The sequence below is a fragment of the Rhinoderma darwinii genome, chromosome 9 (assembly GCF_050947455.1).
Source record: "Rhinoderma darwinii isolate aRhiDar2 chromosome 9, aRhiDar2.hap1, whole genome shotgun sequence".
NCBI lineage: Eukaryota > Metazoa > Chordata > Amphibia > Anura > Rhinodermatidae > Rhinoderma > Rhinoderma darwinii.
The window spans coordinates 32,415,112-32,427,782 of record NC_134695.1 but is presented as its reverse complement, the minus strand read 5'-3'; the positions used below and the strand labels follow the sequence as shown (position 1 = coordinate 32,427,782).

Sequence of the window (12,671 nt, the reverse complement as noted above, 5' to 3'; positions counted from 1 at the left end):
AGACAATCCGCTTCCTTGCCAGACGATTCCCCCCGCCCAGACTCACTGGCGCAGACCTAGAAGGGGAAAGACCCGAACCCGGCCAACCCCACCATACCTGGATTTTTAAAGGGGGTGTTTCTAAATGCATACTTTTTAAAACATGATACTTTTGCCATTCTCCAACTACCCTCTGTTTTTTATGCTACGAGTATTGGTCTGCACGTATCCACCAGCCTACATAGTGCAACACACAGTGCCTTTTGTAGATTGTGCCACAGTCCCCCTGTAGATTGTGCCACAGTGCCCTTGTAGATTGTGCCACACACTGCCCCCTGAAGATAGTGTCACAGTGCCCCCTGTAGCTAGTGCCACAGTGCCCACTGTAGATAGTGCCCATTGTCTATGTAGATTGTGCCACAGTGAACATGTTGTTAGTCCCCCAGGGCCCATGTAGATAGTACCACACACTTCTCCCTGTAGATAGTGTCACAGTGCCTCCTGTAGATAACGCCATAATGCCCATGTAGATAGTGTCACATTGCCTCCTGTAGATAATGACAGTGCCTCCTGTAGATAGTGCCCCCTGTAGACAGTGCCACAGTGCCAGCTGTAGATAGTGCCACAGTGAGTCTCATAGTTCCCCACACTACCCCCTGTAGATAGTGCCCCACACTGCCCCCTGTACATAGTGCCACACACTGCCCCTGTACATAGTTGCACAGTGCTCATGTAGAAAGTGCCAGACACTGCCCCTATAGATAATGCCACACACTGTCCTTTGTAGATAATGCCACAGTGTTCAGCGATAGAGGCCTGGTCTCTTCTGACCAGGCCTGCTCCGGTGGAACGATGCAGGCGGCGCGATGTTTTTCTTGCCTCAAGAGCATTGTCTTTTATATCCGCATCCTAATGGTGCGGATACATTTGAGTCCAATTATTTGTGAGAGCCCCTCGAGCCAGCAGGGATTGTCGACTGCCTCCCTGAGCCAGGGGGATAGCGGGGCCTGGAGCTGGGGATCCAAGAGCACCAATGATAATTTGGCCCTGGTCAATGGGTTTCTTGACAACTGGAAACAATCCCCCAACCCTCGGATGGAACAAAGTGACGAAACTGAACTGACAACAATACCCATACGTCCTCTAAGACCCTCACCATTTCTGTGGACAACCCACAGCACTCACCTCGGCTCCCTGCCGATAAACCCATAGTACCAACAACTCGTGTCTGAAATCCCTACTATCCGTGCCATACATTAGCCTGTTAGCTCTAGGAAAAATGGCAAGACTTTATGTCTATGTCTTGGACTTTGCGGAGACCCTTTCCTGTCTTCTCCTGGAGATTGTAGTGACAGGGCAGGACTGAGACTTAAAGTCATCCCTGGCATTTTTAACCCCACAGACCCACCGCAGGCCCTACGCAGCCGCCAGTGTCAGGCTGGGAATCATGGGGGCCGTCTTTCAGCTCCTGTATACGAAGACGTAGGGGAGATTTATCAAAACTGGTTTGTAAGTGAAAAGTGGAGTAGTTGCCAATAGCAACCAATCAGGTAACGTCTTTCATTTTCCACAGGGCATCTGAGCAATAAAAGGTGGAATCTGATTTGTTGGTATGGGCAACTGCTTCTCTTTTCCTTTGCACTAGTTTTTAATTTAAATCTCCTACATTGAAAATGTTTTCCGATGCTCCCTGAAGCACTGCCTTCCTTTTATGCTGTCCAGATATTTGAAAAATGTGTAAATCCAACACAATTGCTAAATGGGAGCAGCGCACTGGCGCACCGGTCACAACTCTCATATAGGAACAGTGTGTGTTTATCTTCTATGAAATGTTTGCATAGCCCAAAAGGAAGACAGCAGCAATCGGGACCTGATGGAGAGGACTCAATGGTGACAATACCGGAAATTTACTAATTTATAGTTCATTTTATAATAAAAACAAAACGATCACAGAAATATTAAGAATATATGTGTGCGATGAATATAATACATGATACACCATCAGGATATGTAACGTGTCCCTATTTTACTTATGTAATATATTTTTGGGCATTAAGGAAAATGGGATGTTAGTTAATATTTTGGTAATCATTACTGCCCAAGTTCATCATATTCATTATATACTGTGTTATGGAATAAATATATGTATAATGTATCTGGGACCCCAAGGAGTGAAATGTTATGGAAGAGGAACATGTATTAGAATATATTCTGGGAAAGGTAATGGAATGGATATGCAGACATTCTTTAGATAGTAGAAATTGGGGCCCTACAAGGACTTACCAGACACGAAGGAGTCTGTTTGATGTTTAATGTTTAGATGTTTAATGTTTAAATGTTTGATGTTTAATGTTCAAGGTTTGTGTATACAGCCAAGATAAGATAAGGACCAGGCACCAGATCAACAACTAAGAGATAAGAACAATGTACATTGTGACATAGATCACAAGGGAAGAAACCACAAGAATGTAAATGATTAAATGTGTGTCTGCACGTAGTCATGTGATATTTTTACTATATAAACTCTGTGTCTCTGCAAATAAAGTCAGAAGTATTTTGCCTTGAGAAACGTCTCAGTGTATCTGTTACTTCTCCGAGCAGCTCGCCCCCCCCCCCCCCACCTGATTTGAACCTGCATGGAGATCAAGGCGTAACGTGACTCAAATTGCGATCACAGAAATTGGCGCCCGAACAGGGACTTGACCAGAAGGACGGCACCCCACCCAGGGGATCTCCCGGGACTAGAGTGGCGACCTCCCGGACGAAGGAACGGGCAGACCACTGCTGCAGCAAGGTAAGAAGACTTAATTCTTACAAACTCTGCTCTGCACCTTCCCGTCTGGTAGGTCACCTTCCCGGTAGTACTCCTGAGGAATAGAGGGGCCACATGAGGGTATTTTTAGTGTAAAAATCTGGTCAAGTCTATATGTAATCCTACCCTCAGGATAAAGTGCCTGATCTCCATGACAGTATTTGTATGAATGTTGTAGAAACCCAGTTTTGTGTCACAAATGCATTTTAGAATAAGGAAATTGTTTTTGGAAAAAAAAAACTTCCGATAATCCGGCAAATTACCAGAAACATGTGTACATGCTTCAGGTGATTACGGGGATTATGATAGGCTAAATTTTAGCCCGGAAATCGAAAATTTTCTGCAATCCGATAATCCGGCATGTCAAATGAACAGCTTGATTTTACGTTTGCCTTGTTATTTGGATTAGGAATATTTGTCATATTACTCTTATGGTGTGGAGGATATCTCCTTGAGTGGTGTCTCAGACGAGGAAAGTTATAAAAGGACTGTGAAAGGGAAAGATCCTCTGGCCAGAGTGGAAGAAGTATAAGAAGTATCAAGTGGATAAGTAACTGTCGAAAATAGGCAAGAAAGAAATTTGCCTATCAGGAAACTTACCCCTTGAATTACTTAGGGTGTGCCAAAAAAGGCCACCACTTACAGTCACATGAGGAACTTGGTGTTCCTATTAAGGAGTTTCGAGGGGATAAGTAACTGTCTAAAATAGGTGAAAAAAAAAAAAAAAAAAAAAAAAAAAAAAAAAAAAAAAAAATTCACCTATCAGGAAAATTACCCCCTACGTAACTTAGGGTCTGCCCATAGGCGACCACTTATAACTAGGTAAGATGGGGAACTTGGTGTCCCTATTACAAGATGAGCACCCACAAGGACTGACAGCCAAACAGGTAGTGGCGGAAAAAGAGGGAAAGGATGTGACAAAAGGAACGAATCAGTTAATGAAGGCATGTGGAATGGGAAAAGCGGGAAGATTAGATCTGGAAAAATGGAATGAATGTTGTGACACAAAACTTGGATGGTTGAAAGATAAAAAGTTACAGGGGAAAGCAGAAGCATGGAGAAAAGTGTCAGAAGAAGTAGTACGAGGAGGTTTCAGGGAAACAGAATGTAAAGATAAGTTTTACTACACTTGTTATAATGAAGGTGGTAAACAAGGAAACGGAATAGCAAGTAGTCCACCGGGGTATAGGGTAGTCACGACGCAGGGACCAGGGGGATGGACGTGTGGAGTGTGTGGTCAGCAGAATCAAGCATGGAGGGATACTTGTTTTGCATGTGGGGCAGCAAGAACAGGAGAGAAAAATCCCCTAGGGATATATCCAGTAGTACCAAGAATGAGTAGTACAAACCCCTTTGCCCCCTCACCTCAACAAGTACCAGAACCATATAAGCAAACAATAGGATTGGCCCCTGTAGTGTTGGCAGGAATAACCCCAGTAACAGCAGGAGCCGAGGGCTCAACAGATGAAAGAGTAGAAACTAGAGCGTATAGAGAGAAAAGGGAAAAAGAGGAGGCAGAAGAGAAAGAGGAAAGGGAAAGACATCAGCGTAATATGGATCAGGCAGAAGCAGCAAGGAAGCTTCCCGAGTCAAAAGATACGACGCAAGCATTAGAAAACGTGGGAAAAAGGTTACAAGTGCTGACAGACCTATTTGCGACTGAAGCTGACAAGAATTTCAATAAAGGAAGAGAACATAAATATAAGCCATGGAACCCTAGGGATGCGTTGACTTTAGTTCAGAAAGCCCCTGACCCGGAGACAGAGCCTGTCCCTTTCTGGAGATATATAGAACAAATTCAGAAAATGTATTCAGCAACATGGGAAGACTTAGTGCAGCTCATACATACCAAAATGGGAATCTATAGCTCTGCTGTCATGGATGATTTAGATTCCCCGGTAGGAGGGAATTGGGCTCAGACGGAGCCATCAGGACAGGACATGGTAAATCAATTGAAAGAATGGGCAGTGAAAAAGCAGGCAGAGCTAGGACTTAACCTGACAGACCTTACGCAAGAGGAAAGTGAAACAGTGGAGAAATTTTATGCTAGACTTCAGACAAGCTGGAAAAATATGGGATACAGAAGAGATAACCAACTAGATACTAGACTACTGACAAACTGTTTTATAGACGGGCTAAAACGACACATAAAAGACGCATTGTTAGTAGCTAGACCTGAGTACCGAAGTTTGGCCCCAGGAGACCTGTTAAAAATAGCACAAGGTATAGAGCAGGGTCAAAAAGCACAAGGGCAAAGAAAAAAACAAGTTGTTGGTACTGGAGTATACCAGCCTCAGTACCAGCAACAGGAACAGGCACCAAGGCCATTACAGAAAGATATAACTTGCTATAATTGTCGGAAGCAAGGACATGTAGCCAGGTACTGTAGAGGTCCAAAACGCCCACGACAGTTCCCGCAAGCAGCACCTCCGCAGATACAACAACTGCAGTCATACCAAGCATAGGACAGTGGCAATCCCGAGGAAGGGGCAGTAACACAGATACAAGTAGTTTCCTTAGGCCCCGCCCCTACGGTCCCGTTAAAGATAAACGGAGGTCCCTCCATACCCTTCCTTATAGATACGGGAGCAGCCATGACTGTCATCAAAACCCAATTACTTCCGTCCGAGATGTTGTCCCCAGATTATCAAGAATGTGTGGGTGTGGGAGGAGTTGTGGTGAAAAATCAAATAAGTAAACCTGTCACACTCCAGTTTGGACCACACAGCTCGCTCGTTACTAGGTTGGTCACTTGTGATACTACTCCTGCTTGCTTGCTTGGTGCTGACCTGTTACAAAAATTACAGGCCACCATCGAGTATTTGCCAGATGGGACGGTAAAACTATGTGGCCAGCTGAATGAGGAGGAGTTGTGTTTGGTAGCGGCTTGTGACACCAATCCATGGAGTACCTCTATGCAAGCATACGTACAAGCATATACTCCCACAGAGCAAGAACAATGTTTGAAATATGTACCACACAAGTTGTGGTCAAAAAGTCCTACAGATGTAGGCATACTGCCAGTACCCCCGGTAGAGGTCAAACTGAAACCCAATCATCCACTACCTCAAAAGAAACAATACCCCCTCAGTCAAGCCCAATCAGATGCTATAACCAGTAGCATCAGGGACTTCCTACAAGCAGGAGTACTAAGGGAAATAGTGTCCCCATGTAACACTCCCTTATACCCTGTTAAAAAGAAATCAGAAAAAGGCCAACCTACAAAATATAGGATGGTCCAAGACCTGAGGGCAGTAAATGCGGCAACAGTTTTTTACACACCGATAGTGCCAAATCCCCATGTATTATTGGCTCAGATCCCAGCAGCATCTTCGCATTTCACGGTGGTGGATCTGGCAAACGCCTTCTTCTCAGTCCCATTGCACCCAGATAGTCAGTATCTTTTTGCTTTCACACATGAGGGAAAACAGTATGCATGGACTGTTTTGCCCCAGGGAGCACATAACTCTCCAAGTGCCTATACGGCCGCAATGCAGTCGGTACTTGCAGAATGGGTGCCTCCCGAGGAAATAGTATTATTACAGTATGTTGATGATCTACTCCTTTGCTGTCCCTCCCAACAAGAGTGCGCAGAGGCTTCTGTGTCACTCCTCACGTTCCTAGCTAACCATGGCTGCAAAGCATCAAAAGACAAGTTGCAGTTTTGTTGCACACAAGTGGTATTTTTAGGACACTGTGTAGCACAAGGCACGAGGCATCTCACACACAGCAGAGTAGAAACTATTGTACAAATACCAGTTCCAAAATCTTTAAATGCTTTACGTACATTTTTAGGTTTAGTCTCTTACTGCAGACCCTGGATCAGATCAGCATCGATCCTCATGCAGCCCCTGTATGATTGCCTAAAAAGTCAGCCATTCGGACTCACCCCAGAAGCTGAAGAGAATTTTCATAGCCTTAAATTAGTAGTACAAACAGCTCCAGCCCTTGGTACTCCAGACTATGACAAACCCTTCAGGTTGTACTGTACTGAACAAAATGGACATGCCACTGCAGTTCTCACACAAAGTCATGGACCACAGCAGCGCCCGGTAGCATATTATTCAGCTAGACTAGACCCTGTGGCCCGAGGTTCCCCATCATGTGTGAGAGCTATCATTGCTGTAAAGGCAATGTTAGACAAGGCCTCAGATTTGGTCCTAGCATTTCCAGTCCAAGTGTTTGCACCACATGATATTACTGCTATTCTTACTCAAATACAGCCGAAGCATTTGTCAACTGCAAGACATTTGAGATTAACCTGTGCTCTTCTTCTTCCTGAGCAGGTTACTTTACACCGCTGTACTACATTGAACCCAGCTACCTTACTGCCTTTGGAGCAAGGGGGAGAAGACGTAGGTAAAGTATGGTCACAATTTTTGCCTGAAACTGATGAACATGATTGTATGGCCCTTATGGCCCAGGAAACAGTGGGGTTCGCACATGTAAAAGATACCCCACTCCAAAACCCAGACCTAATACTCTTTGTGGATGGTTCAAGGTATTGTGTAGAAGGATCTTTTCTTACAGGATATGCAGTAACCACCGAAGATGTAGTCCTAGAAGCAGCCTCCTTACCAGCGTCCCGCTCAGCACAAGAAGCGGAGCTTAAGGCCCTGGCAGCAGCATGCCAATATGCAGAAGGAAAGACAGCAAATATATACACTGACTCTCGATATGCTTTTGGGATTGCACACGATTATGGCCCCATATGGAGGGCAAGACAATTTTTGACCTCTGCAGGTACACCTGTGAAGAATGCAGACTTTGTAAAATACTTGATGGAGACCCTGATGTTACCCACTGAGGTAGCAGTAATAAAGATAAAAGCTCACACTACGGCCAACACACCAGAAGCAAGGGGAAATGCCCTGGCAGACGAAGCGGCAAAGCAAGCAGCACAGAAGCTACCCGTGTTAGCAGCCGTATGTCAGATAAAAGATCCAGAGGAAACAAGACCAGCTGTAAGCCCGGAACTACTGCAAAAACTTCAAGGACAAGCAACAGAAGAGGAAAAAGACAAGTGGACGGCCCAAGGAGCAACGCTACGAAAAGATGGCCTCTGGCAATGCAAGAATAAACTGTGCCTGCCTAAGACAATGTTCCCAATGATGGCCCAAATAACACATGGAGAGACACACCAGTCAAAAACGGCAATGATGGACTTGGTAAACAAGGTGTGGTATGCCCCAGGGTTTAGTGTGATGGCCAGCAGTTTTACACAAGGATGCATGATCTGTGCAACACATAATATTGGAAGAACTGTAAAAGTACCACAGAAGCACACACCCAGACCAATTTACCCATTCCAGAGACTACAGATAGACTATATTCAATTACCAAAAGTCGGTACCTATGAGTATGTGCTTGTTTGTATTGATCTCTTTTCAGGATGGCCAGAAGCTTTTCCAGTCACCAAAGCTACAGCCGTAGCCACAGCAAAGAAACTGATCAACGAGGTGGTGTGCAGATATGGAGTTCCAGAGGTGATCGAGAGCGACAGAGGAACTCATTTTACGGGTGAAATCATGAACCATGTGTTGTCAGCTCTAGGCATAAGTCAAGCCCTACATACACCATACCATCCACAAAGTAGTGGGAAGGTTGAGAGACTAAATGGGACTCTCAAATTGAAAATCCAAAAAGCAATGGTAGAAACCGGGAAACCATGGACCGAGTGTCTACCATTAGCCTTGTTCTCAGTAAGATACACGCCCACAAAAAGAACAGGTCTCAGCCCATATGAGATCTTATTTGGGTCGGCTCCCAGATTAGGATGTTATTTTCCACAGGTGCTCCAAATGCAGTATGGTAGACTAACAGATTATGTGTCAACCCTGAACAAACAATTGACCAAGGTGCATGCACAAGTTTTTGCTTCCATTCCAGATCCCGATTCAGTTGAAGGGACGCATAAGCTGGAACCGGGAGATTGGGTAGTCGTTAAGAGACACGTGAGGAAAAGTCTAGACCCAAGATTTGACGGACCGTTTCAAGTCCTACTCGTTACAAGCACCTCAGTGAAGCTCGAAGGAAAGACAAGTTGGATTCACGCCAGCCATTGCAAAAAAATTACAGTACAAACGAAAGAAGACTCTAAGGAAGATGTTTAGAATTTTTATGTGGATGTTGGGAATTCTAATCTTGAAAGAAATTGCCCCCCATACACCGTCAGAATTAACACGACCTCCTCAGGATTGTGGAAGTTTTAAAGCAGGATGGTTACAGAAGAGCAACCAAACGGAACACGGTAACTTTACGTGTGCACCTTCCCCTCCGGAAAAAGCGAACGGGAGTAGTTTTTGCACTATTGCCAATATTTCCATCTCTGCACCAGCCTTATGTAAAAATGGACCCCCAGATTCACGGATGTTGTATGTAAGAATACCCAAAGATGGTGATAATATAACTATGAAATTAAAAGGGTATCTTGATTGTTATCAGATACCAAAAGGAACATTTATGCAGGAACAGCGGCAGGTAGGGTTTCTGATGAAATATGATGCCCCAAGAAATACGGACAGATGGAGGTTCTACAATGAAACACAATACAAATATCCAAAATTGGCTGCTACTTTCTCTATTGATCAAAGTATGTTTGGACTTTGGTGCACCAATAACACCAAGATCGAAAATAGAACTACCTATGTGTTATGTGTTGAATTTTTACACGATGGCCACAAACCAAATGTTACTGAACAGAATTTAGAAAGAATACCACATACATGTAAGAATGCTGTAACCCAACAGCAGAAAGAGAATGTACACTTCAATATTTCCTTCCCTGAACCCCCCAGCTGCCATAGACAAAAAAGAGAATGGTATGACACGTTATTAGGAGGGGCAGGAACGGGATTAGGAGTATTGAATGGTATACAGTTAGAAACAGTTATGAACAAATTAAACTCAGTGGGAGACGACACATCTACTGCATTAAGGATAGGTGCCTCATGGTTACCTACTACCTTTGCCATACAACAGAGAGGGTTAGCTATAGATGAACTGTTCCTAAATGTTTTCAATGAAAATATGCTAACCGAATATAGAACATTACAGAATGTATCAACTTTTGTAAATTGGACAGTATGTACGCTTAAAACGATGTGGCAACAAGAACAGATGAATAATTTTAAGAATAAATTGTTTAGTAGTCATGTTAGGCAATGGACAGACATTCTGCCCGTAAGAGAGAGAAATGATACGTGGTTATTGTTACAGCCTGAGTATACTGAGTGTACACCTAGATGGTGTGCAGGAAGACTAATAGCATTTAATGTGAAAAATCCTACTCTATTATGCAAATTTATTGTTATGCCAATGGTAATGATTGATCCGGTGACATTATTAGGACAATATTGGATGCCAGAAATAAAAGGAACACACATAGACTCTCAAAATAAGACAAGGAATATAGATTTGTGCCAATTAACAGAGCAAGGATATGTATGTAATCAACAGTCAGGGATATATGAACCCTGTCTAATGCAGCACCAGGATAATGTATGCGCACTCACTATAATCCCAGAAGCTAACCTACAGGTTTATATTGAAGTAGGTCCACAGCATGTATGCTTAATAACTAACAATAGACAGACCCTTAGCCAGTTTAATCTCATGGGACCATTTTCAGGATGTCTATACAATGTGACGCATTTGACTTGGGGGAACCAAACTATAGTGTTCCTGCCTACTTTAGAAGAAATAATGTCCACTGTATGGGTACCTGAACCTTTGCCCTATGGAAATTTTAGTTTGCCACTGGAAGAGTTAAAACAAGTGTTACAAAAGTCTAAAGACGTAAAGAAATTGATAGCAGCCCATAATGTAACTCTAAGTAAAGTGAAAGTATTGGCTACAATAGCAGCTAAGGAAGTAATAAATTTATCGTCAGCAATAAAAGATGCCAGTGCCCATCATTGGTATGACATATTTACAGGATTTTCCCCCACTGCCACTAAGATACTGCATGTGTTATTCCAACCCTTGATATGTTTCATAATATTGTTTATATTGCTTACATGTTTCAATTGTTATGCATTTTGCAAAATAAGGGAAGCATTCAAACAGAGGCCTATACATTATGATGAAAGAGTGTTGTGAGATTACCCCACCTACATACCTGTGTGAATCAAGTGAAGAAATGGATCGAAGCCTTGCTATCAGGAGATAGAAGTAGCATTGGAATTTAGGTGTTGGTAAAATCACAAAAGGAGGGATTGTTATGGAATAAATATATGTATAATGTATCTGGGACCCCAAGGAGTGAAATGTTATGGAAGAGGAACATGTATTAGAATATATTCTGGGAAAGGTAATGGAATGGATATGCAGACATTCTTTAGATAGTAGAAATTGGGGCCCTACAAGGACTTACCAGACACGAAGGAGTCTGTTTGATGTTTAATGTTTAGATGTTTAATGTTTAAATGTTTGATGTTTAATGTTCAAGGTTTGTGTATACAGCCAAGATAAGATAAGGACCAGGCACCAGATCAACAACTAAGAGATAAGAACAATGTACATTGTGACATAGATCACAAGGGAAGAAACCACAAGAATGTAAATGATTAAATGTGTGTCTGCACGTAGTCATGTGATATTTTTACTATATAAACTCTGTGTCTCTGCAAATAAAGTCAGAAGTATTTTGCCTTGAGAAACGTCTCAGTGTATCTGTTACTTCTCCGAGCAGCTCGCCCCCCCCCCCCCCACCTGATTTGAACCTGCATGGAGATCAAGGCGTAACGTGACTCAAATTGCGATCACAACTGTGAATAATAAAAATTCAGTTTTACATAGTGAACACATGAGTAATGGCATCATATATACTGTATACATGAATATTGTCATCATAACAAAACACCTCCTTATACTGTACATATGAATAATGTTACCATACACATAATTCCTCCATATACTGTACATATAGAACAAACCTCCATATACTGTACATATAAATACCACCATATACTGTGCCTATAAATAATACCTCCATATACTGTACATATAAATACCACCATATAGTGTATATATAAACAATACCTCCATATACTGCATATATAGATACTGATGCTATATACAAGTAATGATATTATTTAGTAAAGCTTTGTTCACATGTTAAGAATTTGGCTATGGCAAATCCAGGCATGTATTTCACAAATAATCCGCGGCAGAAATCCCTGGCTGACATTCGGATTTCTGCCACAGATGTGTCGATGGATCGGCACGAGGATTAGCCGCATTGTCATTTAATGGGGTAATCCGCTGCTTTTCTGTGCAGAATCTGTTAAAATTTTGAATATGCTCATTATTCTAGTGGACGATATTTTTCGCAGCGCGGATTAGATTGTGCCCAGATTTTTTCCACTGCATGTGAATGGGGTTTAAAATACCCCATTCACTTGCATTGAATGCGGAATGTTAGTGGATTTGATAAGGGTTTAGGTGCGGAATCTGGGCAAATCCTGAACGTGTGATCATGGCCTAATACTGACATAAAAAGATCGGAAACTATACTAAAATATCACAAAACCGTTACCATATAACAGTATGATTCCAAAGTCATATTCTGCCATGTACATGCTAGGTACATGCCACACAGATGCAACCCAAAATTTGGACACATGGCACACACACATAGGACACATTTCACACACGTGCCAGTCACATCTAGGACTAGGCTAGAGATGTATAAACTGATTGATTACCTGTGGTTCGGCTAACCAGCGCAATGCTTGATCTCTGCAATGCACCCTCCCATCTTTGCGTACACAGCAATGCATCTCACGGCAAGATGTCAATTTGAAAACAAGGGAGCAGCAGCCATTTTTATGTTGGTGCCTGGACTCACCATTGTCCTTCACTGATTGTGTGTGGACGG

The 12,671-nt window shown here is 42.8% G+C and overlaps 1 protein-coding gene across 3 annotated transcripts in view; it reads left to right on the top strand.

Annotated features, from left to right (window-relative positions):
• Positions 1–12,671, top strand: part of LOC142660696 (dipeptidase 2-like) — a 183,797-nt gene that overhangs the window by 129,929 nt on the left and 41,197 nt on the right. The gene's annotated exons all lie outside the window — the stretch shown is intronic.